The following is a 17,621-nucleotide window of genomic DNA, read 5'->3' as shown; positions in this document are numbered from 1 at the left end:
GGCAAGATAAGTATCAAATTTACATACAAGCTAAGGTATGTGCGTGAATGCGCCCGTGTGTGTGTGTGTGTGTGCCCAGGAGATTGATGGAGAAACAAGGTCAGGCGGTCCTGTTTGAGTTTTAACCCAGTAAACATTTTCCTGTCCGGTCCAGTGATCTGAACCCGCTCAGCTCATGTTGGATTCCACATGTTGCCACTTCTCACAGTTTCAGCCTCATTTCTTTCACAGCCTCTTCATTCAGCTCTTAGAGGTGAACGAAGTAAAGAGAGCACAACATGCTGAGGGAAGACTGGAAGGCTATCTATCACATTGGATTGATTGAATCCCCCCACTCCCCCTTCTGCCGTTATCCCCTCTCTTTCTCACATCTTACTAATGATGCTAACAACAGTTTTGTACATCATGTTTATATGCTGTAATTTTTAATATATATTTCACTAACAAAGACCATGCCACTATGAGATGTATTAAGATGGTTTATTGAGGGAAAGAGGGGTCGAGAATGGAGGGATGAAACAAGGGTCGAGGGTGGAGGGATGAATCGGGTCGAGATAAAGGGGTCGAGATGAAGGGATGAATCGAGGGGGTCGAATGAGTTGGGGTCGATGGTTAGCTCGAGGAACCAGGGAATTGAGACTCAGGGTGGGGGCACTGTCTCGCTGATGGGGAGTCTTCTTGACTCCATCATATCCCCCAAAGAGAGCTTCATATGCAGAGATGAGCGTGAGCTTTTTGAACGTCACTGAGATTGCTGCGAATGTAGCTGTGGTAGGCTTGGGATGACCAATGGCTGAGAATTTTGATCGTATGGTCAGGAATTCCTTGCCTAGAAGCAGTGGAAGCAGCTCCGATACGAAATGAGTGGCCGGAGTATAGTTCAGGGGATATTCCTGACAGGACTCGGCGGAGATGTTGGTGGAACCAGAAGCGTGTTGCGATCCCTCCGGACTCCGTGATGAAAAGAGGATCTCGGGGTGAAGCGTGGCGAGCTAGTCTGGAATTTATGTAGTTGTATAAAGGTTCGAATGGGCTTAAGTATGAATCTAGGCGAAACAGGATGATGGGATGTGACACGCCAAGTTGGTCGGTCTTGCTAAATTTGAGGTTGAAGACAAGGGAGTTGGGAGTGTGGACAGAGAGATCAGAAAGACTCGTATGGCGAGACGGATCGTAGATGGAGGTGGTGGAGGTGAATTCTGAACATCGCAGAAATCCAAAGAAGGCCAGGAGGAACATGGATTTGAGGGTGGCGTCGATGAAGGGGGATAAGTATCATGTGCGAAGGGTTTGGATGCAACGTGTGAGGAGGTCTGAAGTGAGGGGTAACCGTTTCGATGGGAGTTGCGGCTCGGCCTTTCGAAGACCTTTAATTAGCATGCTGATGTGGGAATGAGAGACAGAAGGGCATGGGGCACCGGTGAGTAATTTCACGAAGAAGTTGATGCTACTGATGTAGATGTGGATGGTTGAAGTTCTGACATGGAGGGTTGAATGGGCATAGGTGATGAAATTGGTTAAGGTTAAAACATCTAAGGAAGGAAATGGCAGATTGTGGCATGTGTGAAAGGCCTTGAAGCAATTCCATCCTGAAAGATATGATGACAGTGTTCGGGGAGCAAGGCTATTGAGGATGGCTTCTTGGGATGCTGAGGCCAGGTGTTGGAGCTGCGGGGTTAGTTGAAGATGGTGGCTGAAAACGGTGGAACTGGAGTGGGATGGGAGTCGGAGTCTGGCGCCAAGAGTTTGAATTTCTGGAATGAAAAGCGAGACAGGGAGTCAGCGATGGTGTTCTTGTAAGCGGGAATGTGATTGGCGCGGATGATGAATTGGTGCTGAGCTGAGACCAGAGTAAGCTTGCGCATGAACTGCATGATGTCCAGTGAGTGAGACCGCCCTTTATTAATTATGTCGACGACTGCGGTGTTGTCTGTATGCATTAGAATGGCCTTCTTGGACCACTCGTGCCCCCAAAGGAGTGCTGCTACCACGATGGGGTACAGCTCGTGAAGAGCGGAGGAAGGAGAGAGGGAAGAAAATTCAGGCGGCCATTTGGACGAGAACCACCTCCCTCCGTAATAGCCGCCGAATCCGATAGAGGGAGCTGCATCGGTGTACAGCTGGATGTCCTCGGGCTGGGTGATGTGGTCTTTGTAAAAGAGCAGAGCGAGTAGCTGGCGTTTGGTGCATGTGTGAGCGAGGAGGTAGTTCGAAAGAAATAGGGAGATGCGGTGTATTTTCTCAACGGGCAGTGAGGCTTGGAAAGAGACGGAGTCCAGTGTGATGCCGAGGAATTCGAGTGAAGTGCTGGGTCCTTCTGTTTTCTCTGAGGAGAGAGGGATGCCGAGTTTGGAGAAAGCAGATGTCAGAGTCGTGAGACCGTATGATGGGGGTGAGGATGGTGGTGTAACGATAAGGAAGTCGTCTAGCAGGTGGACGACATATGGGAGTTTATGGTTGTTGGTGAGGATCCAGCAGAGTGCTTCGGAGAGGGAGTCAAATATTTTGGGGCTGCTCTTGCACCCGAAGGTAAGACGGACAGAGAAATAATAAGCACCCTTCCAGAGGACGCCGAAAAAACGGCAGTAGTCTGGGTGTATAGGGAGGACTTTGAAGGCACTGGTGATGTCTGCTTTGGCCAACCAAGCGCCTTGGCCTGCAAGACGGATGAGTGAAATGGCATGATATAAAGGTTGTGTACTGCATGGAAAAATCTGGACTGGGGATGAGACTGTTGATGCTGGGAATGGAGGAACCATGGGGGGATGAAAGATCGATGATAAGCCTCTTCTTGCCAGAGTATTTTCTGGTGGCAATGCCGATTGGACTGATTCTGTGTAGTGGAAAAGGAGGGCTGTTAAATGGGCCAATCATGAAACCATCCTTTACCTCTTTGGCTAGGAGTTTATCGACGGTGTCAGGCTCCGCGAGGGCTGACTGAAGATTGTGACATGTATATGAGGAATCTGGGATGACCTGGATACCTGGGTGGAAGCCATGTGTGAAGCCGTGGATGAGGAAGTAAAGGATAGGTTAGTCGGAAGTAGGGGTGTTGGGTTGGTGGGACCGCTATGGCTTGCCGCTGTTGGGGCACTCTGGTTAGTAGAGCATACTGGGATGGAGGAGGAAGAGGGGGCCAAAGGAGCCAAGGAAGCTGTACTGGCACTGGCTGAAGGAAGGGAAGATGAAGGGATGCTGGGTTGAAGGGATGCATGTGCAAGGGTGTTTTGTGCAGCCTGCGGACACAGGGATGACAGAAAAGAAGAAAAGAGACGAGACGGATCGGAAACAAAGGGAGCAGGCACAGGGGGAGATACGACCTGGCCCTCACGACTGAGGGCTGGAGTGGCTGGATGCGGCCCTGCTGCGTTAGGCGGCGTGATGACGTCATCGGGGTTAGTCCCGATGGCGGCGACATTGGTTTGAGTACCCGGAAGCACGGGAGTGTTTGTTGATGTCGTCGCCGGAGGAGCATTAGTGCGGAGAGAATTTGTGTAAAGCTGAAAAAGCTTTGCTTTGTTGTCGTTGCAGTAGAAGGAGATTTTCTTTTCTTTGAGGACGCGCTGCAAGCGGACGACTGTCCAGTTGGATATGTCGGTGGCGCGACGACACACAGTGTGTGTTTGGGGTGAATCCGGAGTTGTTTGTTGGCGTCGCCTGGGAATAGATCGCCTTGATCTTGAACGGTTGGAGAGATGATGAGTGGAAGAGGGGATGTCTCCCCTCGAACGACGACGGCGACTTCTACCTCTGTCGGAACGCGGAGGTGAGGGGGGAATCTCGTTGGAACTGCTGGATGGAGAGTAATGGACGATTGGCTGTTGAGGAACCTGGATCACCGAGCGTAACTGGGATGGCTGAGAACTTTGAACCGGCGCTTGAGGCTCATCAATGGACAGGGGAGACTCCAAGACCGCGGATCTTGGTGGATCTTGGTCGAACAGGTCGCTGTCCGAGATGAAAAGCTGGAGCTCGTGATCCATGGCGAGATCAGGTAAGGGATCGATTAAGTATAAGTTTTATCAAAGCTCGGTCTGTCTGAGAACGTACGCAAAATGAGAGAACTGAGACATACGAGAGAGAGAAAAGGTCATGGTTAGGCGCGTTTAAATAGGGTGGAGCAGGAAATTGAATGTGTGCTTGAGGCGTGGTCTTGTTCCCAAACTTTAGTTATAATAATAATAACTTCATTAATAGTCTCATATTTTCTCTTTTGTTATACAGCGGCTTCAGATAGTATTCACCCGTTTTTTTACCCGGTATGACAGTTGGGGGCGCTTCCGCTCAAAGCCTGAGAAGACGACTCTGGGAAAAGCCAACTGTTGTCCCGTTGTCTTCATTTTCTCTTGTGTTACCTGTTTCTCTCAGGTTAGTAATGTGTAAACAACTCATATCTACCTCTTAAAGTTTGAACTTTAATTAATGTAGATCGGTATAAGAATGTACAGCATTCCTGTCGAGTTTAAGACGTTTTATTGACAATGTGCCGCGGCAAGGAAGGGTGTCGCCAAAATGGCGACTAGTCATTACTATTATCAGTTGATTTACCAGTGCGCTCCTGAATGTTTTATTGTCATACATGCTTATCCTGTTCTCAAGAATATTCATATGTAATGACACTTGAATGAGTTTATAATTTGGGAAAGTTAGAAAGTTATGTTGAAATTACATTTATTAATACAGATGTAGCGTATGTTGCTAATGTTTAAATTTACTTACCTGAAGACAATGTTGGTCTGCTGCTAATGTTTTAATTTACTTACCATAGGTTAATGTTAGCATGATCTCTACTGCAATGGTCTATTTTATTAATTTGCACTATTTTTGGAATAGAATTTAATATGTCTGTGTTACACAGAGCTTGATGTGAGAAAGAAAACTACATTTAAGTATAACTTACATGCATGGAAAGTAAGAAATGTGATGACAAGGTTAGTGAGACTGAACATGCTGTAAAGAAATTTATATATATTTTTATTATTATTGAAATGAATACAATGTCACAGAGTTAATTACTTGTCAAATGAGACAAATACCAGTAAAATAAGCTAAACAAAAGAACTATTTGCAGAAATTAATAATGCTAGGTATGTTGAGATGTTAAATAAAAAAAGCCTGAGAAGACGACTCTGGGAAAAGCCAACTGTTGTCCCGTTATGTCCTGTTGTCACATAATTTGTTACCCTGGCCCCAATCCTGGGGCCTGTAACACAAACAAGTTGATGCAACTGATGTTCTGCATGCAGAGATTATAGCTATTGCTAGTTTCCAACTCCTGTCCCTAGTTAGGCTTATATTAAGAGAAAAAAAGAAGATAGTGCATAGTGTTGACCAATCAGAGCATTCATTAAAGCTGGGGTAGGCAACTTTGGAGAAAAGGGCAAGACAGAGGTAGAATTTGAACATACACAGTCACTCTCTCCCTCTCTGCTCCCTCCCTCTGCCCCATAACGCCTCCCCCCAAAGGAGCCTCATGCGCGTTCATGATTTCGCCTGTCAACTGTACTGAGCTACTGATCGCTGTGTGATTCCCAGGTAAGAAGAAACGCTGGTAATAAAAAAAAAAAAACATTGAGCATTTACATGTTACTCACAGATATATGCCACGCTATACTGTATATTATCACAGAAATTAGTGTAATTGTGCTTGGTAAGCTAAAGACGTTTGAGAAATGAATGAATTTTCCTCGTAGGCGGTATATCAGCCAAGTAGGTTAGTGAGCTAGCTAGATTACGATAGCATTACCTATATAAACAATGAAACTAGCCGTAAACATTTCCAAAGCTAGATAGCCACGAATATCATAAAGTAACAACTTTTCTCAATCATTAGAGCTTCCAAGAAGAGAGCATTGGCTCGATGACTACACTCTAGTGCCAAGTACATCAGGTGGTCATACTGGACGGACCAGGGGACGGGGAAGAGGGCGAAGTAGCGGAGGTCCTGCTAGAGGTAGGCAGTCAACCAACAGCGTGAGCTGTGCCTATCACAGGACCCAAGCCTCATATCTTCCTTGTCTGCTCCTCTGCCAGGCCCTCGTGTCCCACAACAACCTGGTTGGTGCGTCTGCGGGAGATGCCCACAGATCTGGAGAAGACGTGCTGTGGCCAACAACCGGACTCTTGTGTCTCCATGCTACCACAAATAGATGCTTACATGTTGCGCCTCGCCAGGAGGATATGGGATGACATCCGGGCAGTTGTTCACCTTCCTAACCCAGGGGAAGACAACAATTTCGATATGCAGCCTATAGACAATTTGTTGTGTGGCAGTATGGAACACTTAAACATAGACACAGGCTTGTGATTATCAGTTGCTGCGTCTGGAGAATCCGTGATAAGTATCCTGATCCACATGGATAATATATAGGTTTTGTTTACAGTTGGGTGTAATTACAATAATTGCTGTTCTGCACTACTACTATGCAAGATCACTGTACTGCAATTTGGTTTATACAATATCATTTCACTGCAATTAGGATTGTGCAATAATTGCTTTCTTACTGCATTTGCACATTTTATTGACATTTTTTTGTATTTGTTTCATGTTTGGTTTTACTTGTAATAAATGAGGACATTTACAGTTGTGGCCAAAAACATAGGCACCCTTGCAATTACTTCAAATATCTCACAATTTTATCTGAAAAATCTTGAAACTGATAAAAAAAAATGGTTCAAGCATTATTTTAATTTCATGGTCAATATTACAAATCTCTTGTTTTTGAATTAGAACTTAATACATCCTTGTAAATCCAAAAATGAATAAAAATGGCACTGACAAAATTACTGACACCCTAGACTTAATATTTGGTAGCACAGCCTTTGTTCAAAATAACTTCGGTCAAGCGCTTCCTATAACCATGTATTAGCTTCTGGCAACTCTCTACTGGCAATTTGGCCCACTCTTCTTGTGCAAACTGCTCCAGTTCTCGCACATTGGAAGGGTTCCTTCTCCCAACAGCTACTTTCAGATCTCTCCACAGGTTTTCAATGGGATTTAGATCTGGACTCATTGCTGGCCACTCCAGGACAGTCCAGTGTTTTTTCTTGATCCAGTCCTTGGTGCTTTTTGAAGTGTGTTTTGGGTCATTGTCATGCTGGAAAACCCATGACCTTCGACGAAGACTCAACTCTCTGACACTTCTTTCAACATTGCGCTGCAAAATGCCCTGATAATCTCCTGATTTCATGATGCCAGGCACACATGCAAGGCACCCAGTACCAGAAGCAGCAAAGCAACCCCAAAACATCAGTGAACCACCTCCATGTTTGACTGTGGGGAAGGTGTTCTTTTCTTTGAACGCTTCACCTGGTTTTCTGTAAACAGAGGTGACGTGCTCTACCAAAAAGTTCTACTTTGGTCTCATCTATCCACAGAACATTCTCCCAGAAGGACTTTGGCTTGTCCAGGTGTGTTCTGGCAAAATCCAGTCTAGCTTTCTTGTGTCTCTCTTTCAGAAATGGGGTCCTTCTGGGCCTCCTACCATATAGCCCTCTTTCATTGAGTTGGCGACGGATGGTGCGGGTTGAAACCACTGTACCCTGTGCCTGAAGGTCAGCTTGAATGTGTTTGGCAGTTAATCGAGGTTCTTTCTCCACCATTCTAGAAATCCTCCTCTGTGATCTTCGATCAAGTTTTCTTTTGCGGCCACGTCCTGGGAGGTTGGCTACAGTTCCATGGGCCTTAAACTTTCTGATTACATTGCACACTGTGGATACAGGAACTCCCAAGTCTCTGGAGATGGACTTGTAGCCTTGAGATTGTTTGTGCTTGGTTATAATTTTGTGTCTGACCTGCTCAGACAATTCTCTGGTCTTCTTTCTTTTATCCACGCTCATTGTTGTACAAAGAGTGACACAACACAGCAGTATGAGCTCTTTTCTATATTCAAGTGGTTAAATTAGTGTTTTTTATATTGTAGGCATCTGCAAGTCACCACAGGTGAGTTCAATTCCACAGTAAATGAGAATCACCTGACTGAAATCAGATGATTTCTAACACTTTCTAAAAGGTGCCGGTAATATTGTCCAGGCCATTTTAGGATTTCTGAGGAAAAACCTAAGATTTAATTTTTTTTTTCCAGTTTTTCTGTTTTGCTCCAATACAAAGCAAAGAAATAAACATGTAGACACCAAAATATTTGGTCTTTCAACTTATTTATAAAAGAACAGGAGAGTTATTTGAAATAATTGCAAGGGTGCCTATATTTTTGGCCACAACTGTATATCTGCCTTTCATTTACAATCACAGCATAAACCACACACAATACCACAATACTGATTTCGGTAAATCTAATTATGCATGAAAGATGACATTTCAGGACATGTGGTAGGGTCTTATTTTATTCCAAAATAACACTATATAGAAAACAGAAATTTGGGAGATTTTCTTAAAAAAAAACAATGAATTTGTCATACTAAAAAAATGAAATTCTCAAACAGTAAAATTTACAGTGCCAGGTAAGACTGAATAATGGATTTTACATGAATTTGAGTGTGCAAAGATAGAGGACACAAGGTGCGGCCTCCAAAGCTGGGTTCGTGTTCAGTAGGGGTCAGGTAGGACTGGCTATGCAGATGGCCTCCATCTTGTGCAGTAACAATCTTGTACGGTGGTGGACCTTGCCCTTTTGAAAGAATATCACAATTACATATCTGACAGCAGCATTTCACTGAGAAATATGGTATGTACATTGGTATGTACATTGCTGTTACAAATTGAAAAAGTAAGATTATTGCATATCATATCATCATGTCATACCTAGCCCTCTGCTGACTTGTGTCTGTAACAGATCCTGGGTGGTTACAGGTGGGACACTCGACAGAAAACCGAGTTGCTGAGGCTCTGGAGATCTGGGATGTACCGGTAGTCCTTCTCAACCTTCAAGGTGTACAAACTCCACTTTCTGGACTTTTCATTGAACAGCTTGCAGTACCTGACATCGGAGGATGGACGTGATATTGTGTTAAAAATGCTCTCCAATCCACATATCCTACAAGAGAACATAAGTGTCATTTTTCGTGTAATCGTTCAAGTACATAATGAATGAAAGCTGCTTTATTGTCAAAAAGATATTGTTGCAAGTCTACTGACATCTGCTTTAAATTCTCAAAAAAATATATATAAATTAAAAAAAATATATAATCCACTAACAGACAAGTAGTGAAGATACACAAATAAAAGAAATGGTCAGTAACACTGCTTTCTAGTCCTCAATTTGAAGATTGTATAGTGAAACATCACTTGTACTGAAGTAGGACTGCAAACATAGAAATTCAACACAATACATACAAAGAACTGATCATAGTTCCCTGCCATCTAAAAACAACATGAGGTTGCAGTACCATGAATCATGTGACCAGCACCAGTGTAAATACAGTGCTTTGTGTCAAGTATTACCTAGAGTAGTATAATAATATGATCTATTGGCTTTGACAGTAATCTGAATGAAAGTATGGAACTTACTGTATGCATTTTCTTTCCCGAGTTCTTTGACCCATGCCAGATGTCTAAGGTGTGTAGAACTCCACAGTCCTTGTACTTCCCCCTGCCTGGGTCTGCATGGAAGGAGGACAAAAAGACATCTATGTAAGCTGAAGACTATATAAACTGTGACAAAGATCTATCATAAAGACATGTCAAGTGTGCCAACATAGGTATCCTAAACCTGAGATACTCTGATAGTCTGGACTCTACAAACACAGCACACATAGCACTGAGTGCCTGGGTGTATACTGGGTCAAAAATGTGAAACGTGGCAAATGCATTTGCCTTTTTGATCTCTGAAATGTGAACTTACAGTATTCACAGAAACCCCGTAACAATCAAAAGCATGACTAAAATTGTTACTGTGTTAAAAAAAATAATGGTATGACATATTGCAAATCAAATTACAGAAAAAGTACATATCAGTACAAACATGGGCACTAACACATGTAAGCATAGTTTCCAAAGCTATGTGTAACCAGGTGGTAAAATAATAATATCTATGGGAAATAAAATCCATGTGGATGAAGTTCTTACTTTGGACAGCAGGGGGCGTGGGTTCACCATTTCCTGGAGCGGTATGCCTGCTGAGTGGTCAGGGAACGCTGGGAAAATACAGGAAGTATAATGCGCTACTTTTCGCTGGGGATGGCCACTGGTTCCAACGGTGAGAACATTTATCAAGCATCTTATGTGGTTTTGAGGTTGTTTTGCACAATTCTGTAGAATAGTGGTTTAATGTCGTTTGATGCACTTATAAAAGACCACATTTTGTGCGATTGTTTTGGTAGGATTTCAGATGGTTGTGGACTGAAAACCTCACACATGCGAGCAGTTTGCTATCTGTGAATTCGGTATGAAACAGTTTGATAATTATTTCTGTTTTTGCTGTTTTGTATTTTTGTTTGTCAAATGTGTAAAGCAGAATGAATGTTGCTTTCTCTGTGAACTGAAATGGCTGTTAAATTTGATATATTAGCACAGATATTTTAGAGAATTTACAGGGCAGTGTGGTGAATATGTTTCTGTGTTCTTCCGTTTATAGAGGTGCCACTGCCGTTGTTCTGGCTTTCTATGTTCCTTTTCAATGAAGCCAGTCAGACGCCATACGAGACTTCCAACACGCACATCTAGGTTATCTTCTTACCGTGAGATGAATTTGCTTGTAGGTCTCGTTGTACAGATGAGGTGAATGAATGTTTGAATATGTGTATATCTATGGCGGCCTTACGTCAAGTTCAAATCAAAGTAGCTTAACGTAGGTTAAAGAAAGTTATTCACATGAGTTCAAAGTATCAAAACAACAAACGGCGATAAAAGATAATCAACAAACTTAGGAGCGTGCGGTTGAAAAACTGTTTCTCTGCGGCGTCTCTTTCCTTTGTCGCACACCTGGTTCAATTAACCTCTTGCCGCACGTATGCTACGTCATTGGCTGGTATCAGTCTCAGCCAGTCAACTACAGCCAAAAATATGCTCATTAAATAAAATGGCTCCAACAGCCGTATTTGTGCCAAGTTGTCACCATTTCTGTGACGTGTTATCTGTACTGGAATAAGTACTGAGTTTCTTTTTTTTTGTTTATTATTTTTTGCTAAATGTTTCTTTTGTAAATTTGAAAGCCTGGTCTTCAGTGGAAGCCAATATTTCTTATAAGCTACTCTCCATAATTGGGGAAAACTAACAGAAAAGGAAATAAAGTCCCCACAAAATAGCATTTGAAGTTGTGTGTTCAATTTATCCCGGCTTCATATGTAAGAAGCCATGCAATGCAGTGGTAAGGCTAGCAAAGCTTAGCCTGCCAGCAAGTTATGCTCACCTGTCAGAGAGACTCTGAAGGGATAGTGGAAGCAGGAGGCGCAGGCATGGTCTGCAATCCAGGTTTCCGGGGAGTGGATGTTATTAGGCGATCAGCGATCTTTCTCGTAACTGCAAAAAACACGTAGCTCGTTAAAAAAAAAACCCTCTAAAGCATCGTAACGGCAGTTGTGTTACTGTAACTTAAATTGGTTTCCTTGAAATTACAACTGTGCTAGTGAGCTAGATCCAAGGGCGTCACTTTGTGTTGAAAAGTGGTGGGGACATAAGGGCTCAGATGAAAAAACATTTTTTAAATGGTCTTCAACATATGCGATTTTAGGCAATGTAATGGGGGGATCGGTATGAGGTTAGAGTAGATAATTAAAGCGAGAAAAAAATTGCATAACGGCGCATCAAAAGGGCATAGCCTAGGCTATTACAGAGTCAACAATATGAAAATACTCAGCATAAAACACACAACGTCGACCGCACAAGTATAGTCATCCATATGCATCACATCCACAGCTGCAACACCATGTCAATCGAACAATGCCAATATCACATCTACTGTAGAAAGCACCAGTGCATGTCAGTCAGCCCAGCGATAACAATATCCAATATCACTGCCCTAAAATATGACAAAGTAGAAACAACTGAAGGAATAACATTAACAGAGCTTCAGTTCCAGTCCCTAAAGGTGCAGCTGGCCATGTTCAAGGCCAATTACACCTACAAAACCTGCTCAGAAGTGTCAGAAATCATGAGGAACATGGTACCCGAAGTCCGTGGTCTCTTCAATCAAGTTGAGGCACTTGTGCGTTTGCTGGTCGTCGTCCCTGCCTCATCTGCTGAGGCGGAGAGAAGCTTCAGTGCCTTAAGACGCCTGAAGACCTGGCTTCACTCTTCAATGTCACAAACCTGACTCAACAGCGTGGCTGTTTGTCATGTTCACAGAGAGAGAACGGAAAACTTGGACAAGAAGAAACTGTGTCAAGAATTTGTTAAAGTTACTGATCGGTGCATGCACATTTTTGGGTCATTTTAGAATCAGTAGGCTAGGGGGGATTTTTTTTTTTTTTAGCTTATGTTACTTTTTTTGGGCAATGCGCATTGTTTCTTCTATATTTACATTGCATTGTATGTTTTCTTATTGTGCAAATAAACCTTTCTCAAAGCGTTCTCATATGTTAGTTAACATTTCTTGGTGCAAGCTATTTTTCAGAACATTTTTAACAAATTATGCTTTTAAAAAGTGATGGGGACAAAATCGGCCATTTCAAAAAGTGGTGGGGACATGTCCCCAGCGTCCCCAGTGTAAATGACACCTATGGCTAGATCTACATCGCTACCTATGTTTCTTGTTTTCACTGTTTTCACGTTCTCAATGCTTCTGCATTACATTACAATCGCATTACAACTTCCTGTTGCCAGCTATGGCCTTCACTAAATCGCTCCACAACCTGCCCAAAATTTTTAATTTGTTACATTATGTATCTAGTGCTAGTAACCATTACAAGTTTGTTGTTTTTGTCGGATTGGTTTGTCAATAAGTCGCAAAAAGAAACTTGCCACAGGAAGTTGTATGCACCGGTTTAGCTGTTACTGTGACGACGTGAAAAGGGTCTATTAGATTTGTTGTGTTGTGCGACGCTCTGTTGCTACCGCCTCTTGAAATGCTGGCGTTCTAAACATTGCAGGTCGCTGTTGGGCATTGGTACCTCCACACAGCCGACATTTCAGCACTCCAGCTTCGTTCATTTGTAAACATGCGCCCCACGTGCACCAATGGAGAGTGTCTATTTGCGGCACCCAAGTTTTACAACAGTTTATGTAAATTGGGTAGAAGATATGGTAAATAAATTGATCAAAATTGGCTCGGTATTGTATCTGATACCGATCAATGAAAAATGCCTTTCCCGGATCGGCTCGGGACATCCCTAATTATGTAATGTCATTTTTATTATGTGGCCTGAAAACTAGATGAATGCTGGATAACTTTTCTTGACAGCACCTTAAGATTACTTGCCTGACTTGAGATGGGATCCCACAGTGGCTAACTGCAGACAAGAAGCCATCCAGTACACTTGAGGCCCTGTTGTCAGTGGCAGCATTGAGATACACAATCAGCCAAGAGAATCCGTCAATGCCACCATGGACAATGATTCTCCATCTGCAATATGGAAAAAGTTAATCATTATTACAACTACAAGACAAGATGCATGTTATGCCTCATATTACAGTACAAGGTTATGTTAAACCAGAGTCTGTTGACTCACTATTGCCTTCAACCCAACAAGGAATTTCTCTACACAACAAATTTAGCATGGTGGGTAATTTAGAACTTTTTGGTTCACAAGTATTTCCTACTAAGTTTGACACAACTTTGGTGAAATATATGTACTTATTTACAGGAGAGTGGGCAAGGGAGCATGGAAGGGGAGCACAGCATAGAAAGTTCAGGTGGATTTAATCCTAGGCCAGCATAAATGTATGTGGTTCTAGAGGGTCCCACTACGCCAGGAGTGGGCAATTGTGCCATGGAGGGCTGAGCGGGTTTTCGTTCCAACCAAACACTACAGCAGCTGTTTTCACTGATCAGTTCCTCCTCTCTGGTTGAAGCTTGTTTGCTTATCAGTGAAATCATCAGCTGTATTGTGTAGTTGGAACAAAAACCTGCATATTCTCTGCCCTCCATGACACATGGTTTTGACACCCCTGCACTACACCATTTCTAGGTACTGAGTGCTTTTACGTTAAAATTTCATGATTAATGTACACACTGTAAAAATAAAAGGGAAACACTAACCGGATCAACTTGTGATTTCCGCCTATATGCCATAGACTATTTGGTGCTGGAACATTATATTGATGGCGCCTTGCAGTCTGGATGGACAGCCTATGCATCATGGTTCCTTCTGGATCGATGCGTCTCATTGACTCCTGCAACCTATATCCTAATGGGGTAAAAAAACAATTTAAATTTTTTAATCACTAATAACTGGATTTTCTTCTAAACGGTAGACAGAACTTCAAGTGGCAAATGTATTTAGTGGGGAAATATGCTTGACCTTGCTGTATGGCAAGCTGGCTTACAAAGAATTTATGCCATCAGAGATTGAGACAAGGGTTTGTGTTAAACACGCCATGGGCGTCACCATTCTTTACATATTGGGGTAGGGGGGACACAATTTGGCCAGGGGTCTGTGGGTTGCCTGGCTCCTCCCAGAGATTTCTGCCATTTCAGACTGTTTCCTTCTACTTCTGATCCAAGAAAAGGTGATTTTATTAATCCTAAAGCCAGAGCTCCAGATTGTAACCATTTAACTGTGTTACTTTTTTCTGGTAGTGTGTGTAACTTAGTGTCACTGATGCAGATTTGTTCCTATCAGACAAATCGCGGTCCATTTTGGCTCATTAAGGAACGCTACCTGCCGGTAGCTGACAACAGGTTAGTTGATTTAGCAAATGTTAGCCAGCAGCCTCTCAGCTAGCCTCTGTCTGCTAATGTTGCTTGATAAACTCACTTTAAGAATGATGTGATGAGCTGCGACCCTGCACTGCTCCTGGCCTCCTTCTCCCTCCTCTCTTTTCTTGTTTGACTTCCCGATTTATGTTTTTACCTGACATGAAGCTGTCTGATCCGCGGTCCCGACCCCGACTTCACTTCTGCCCTCAATCAGAATCAGAATCAGCTTTATTGGCCAAGTATGTACACATACAAGGAATTTGACTTCGGTTTTTCGTTGCTCTCAATATACTTATCAGTTTATGAACGCGCAGCAGAGGATCGAACCATTTTTTGGAGGGGGAGGGGGTCATGGATTGGAAAATTAAAACTGCTTTCATCACATATTGCATAATTTGTGGGTTTATTATTTTTTATTCTAAAGTAGGAATGCCTTTGCAGGATCTATAGAATACATGAATTCATACATCCATTCATACATCCCCAATTGTTGTGGGCCCTCTCCAGCTGTGGGCCCCTAGAATTGTCACCACCTTTCACCCCACTAGCGATGGCGCTGCTGGAGGGACACACATGTTGCTGGTTTCAGAGCCGTTCTACCCGAAGGTCCCGGTACCGCCAAGGACCCTAACCGCACCACCATCCGAGCAACACAACTTCCGCTATTTCCGGGGAAACGTAGCAGTCAAACTTCACATTTTACAGTCACAAAAATCTATGTTCTTGTTATTTGTAACATGGCTATATAGAAATAAATAGTATTTTGAAGTAAAATTCCCAGTAAACAGTCAGAAAACACAAAAAGCACAAAAAGCACAACACAAAAAGCACAGAAAACACAAAAAGCACACCATTATAACCAAGATCCAATTATCGATGGGATCTTGGTTATAATGGTGATATTGCCTTTGAAATTTAGATTATATACTAGGTGAGGATGAAAATCTTATTTTTTCCTTTATTGCATCTCCATTTACTCTGGAATGGTAATAGATATAGGTTTACTTACAATGGATTTATATTCCTTAGCTTCTTACCTATCAAAGGAGACCAGAACTATGCATATAGGCCTTATGGTTGAGGAGCTATTCCTGATTCACTTTGGGTATGTCATTTTAGGCGTTTTTTCCAGAATTTTGGCTAGGGTCTAAGTGGTTTAAAAATGTAGTATAATAGATAAAAGAACTTCTTTAAACTTACTTTGAATGCGTATGCCTCTTGATCTGACGTGTCAGAGCATAATTTTGTAGCCAGCATTTGGATGTGTGCGGTGAATATCCAAAACTAAGGCATCCAAATCCTCATCATCAATAGTGGAGTACAGTTCAGAATTCCTGTCATAGAAAAAGTCAGTGGTGTTCTGGTGTTGAAAAAATATATAATGTTACATCCAGTCTGTTGTAAAATTTCACTAGAAAGACGATGACATAACTAAAAAGAACGGTAGGTTTATAAGCCAGAGGGAATACGTTTGTCAGTCAAATCAATAAGTTAGCGACTTACCTTAGCCCATTTTCTGCCAATTGTGCTAGGGGACACTCTATACAGACTAGCAATCTCAGCAGTTGACAGGTTAGCCAGCACACAATTATGGAGAATATCCACAGGAATTTCCAGAGGTGGACATCCAACACCAGTGCTTACTGACACCTCTTCATTGGCATTCTCCATAAGAACCCGATGTTCAATTGCTCTTAAGATATTGACTACATCACTGTCAATCTTGAAGGGCACTCATCCGCCCCAGCATTTCAAGCAGATCTTCAATGTGGCGCAAAATTACATCAGGTGATAAGTTATCACTCTCTATTTGACATAGGCGGAGTTTGAGTTGTATTCTTGGGGGGGCACCAAAAGAAAAACTATTATATCCCTGTCAATTCCCAACTATGCTGCACCACGCCACCATGCCACACACAATGCCAAAATAGATCACTTATAGCCAATAGACCATACACCACAACAAATTACAAAGTAGACAACAACTGATGAACACATCCAAAACCAGGCTTATATAATTCAATACTGTACGACACAAAGTAATAAAGTAGTGGGAAAATAGATCACTTGCCAGTAGAGCAGAGGACAGCACATGAAAAAGTTCTAACCACACTGTGCAGGAGCCTACCTCCAGATACATTCCAACTAAACACACACAAACTTCAAATGAACAGCCGTCTTACCTAACGCAGTAGTAATTGTCTCTGTTTCCGCCCTGCGTAGATGTCAACAATCTTTTCTGGTGACAGTCCTCTAGTCAAATCCGCCTCGATATGAAGGATAGCCGGTGATATATGGATATCCATTTTATGAAAATTCCACAGCTTAGCTAGTAGGCTACTTTGATTTCACCAAATCTAACAACAAATCTAACAAAAAAATAAGTGCCCGCGTATGCAACATAAAAAAAAACACAAAACACTACAAGTCAATTGGCGGTAGGCAAAACTGGAATTGATTAATCTTTTCAAAAGTAGAAGTTGGAAGACTCAATACTGGAGGAGGAGGAGGGAAAATACTGCACACGGTATTCTATCCGTTAATGCGGAAACGCGTAGGGATTGGGAATTCATCTCGCACACTTGTACAACTGTCTAAACTTACAATATTAATGAATAATAATCATTACATTTATACTCTAATATGTATAATAATTATTGTATAATAATGAATGAAGAAACCACTATCACATTCCACCATACTACGCATGCGCGAAACGGGAGCTCCTAAATAAAGTTTTTTTGTTTTTTTTTATGACATTAAAGACATATCTGGATCTCACGCCGCTTTCCGTATGACCTTAAACTTTACGATATTTTGCCTGAATCAAATAACATATATAAGAAAAAAAGATAATGGTCTGAATGA

The 17,621-nt window shown here is 42.4% G+C and overlaps 1 pseudogene; it reads right to left on the bottom strand.

Annotated features, from left to right (window-relative positions):
* Positions 1-1,676: 1,676 nt before the first annotated feature.
* LOC139923805 (uncharacterized) lies at positions 1,677-3,983 on the bottom strand (annotated as a pseudogene).
* Positions 3,984-17,621: the final 13,638 nt, after the last annotated feature.

This window comes from Centroberyx gerrardi, chromosome 3 (genome assembly GCF_048128805.1).
Source record: "Centroberyx gerrardi isolate f3 chromosome 3, fCenGer3.hap1.cur.20231027, whole genome shotgun sequence".
In the NCBI taxonomy this organism is placed as follows: domain Eukaryota; kingdom Metazoa; phylum Chordata; class Actinopteri; order Beryciformes; family Berycidae; genus Centroberyx; species Centroberyx gerrardi.
This window is presented reverse-complemented; position numbering and strand designations above follow the sequence as displayed.